This window comes from Acartia tonsa, chromosome 4, assembly GCF_053477335.1.
Source record: "Acartia tonsa isolate MP-2025a chromosome 4, ASM5347733v1, whole genome shotgun sequence".
Classification (NCBI taxonomy): domain Eukaryota; kingdom Metazoa; phylum Arthropoda; class Copepoda; order Calanoida; family Acartiidae; genus Acartia; species Acartia tonsa.
In genome coordinates, this window is record NC_137263.1 from 34,332,555 (window position 1) to 34,332,880 (window position 326).

Consider the following 326-nt stretch of genomic DNA (forward strand, 5'->3'; position numbering starts at 1 on the left):
GGGGAAGGTGGTGTGTTGGGGAGGAGGGGGGGGGGGGAGGTGATCTTTGCCTTCAAAAAGATGGAGTTGTAAGAAAAAACTCAAGACGGTAATTTTAGCCTACCAATTTAGAATCCGGAATCCGCTATAAAAAACGGATTCCGGATCCGGATTCGGATTCCAAAATTGGCCGAAAATTGGGCGGATTCCGGATTCCGGATCCGGATTCCCATCACTAATAAAATTTTTGGTACTTATATGTGCATCTTATAGTCCAATGTCCCCTCCCTCCAAGCATAAAAGCTGATTATACGAGTTGTATCAATATTACTATTGTTTCATTATCC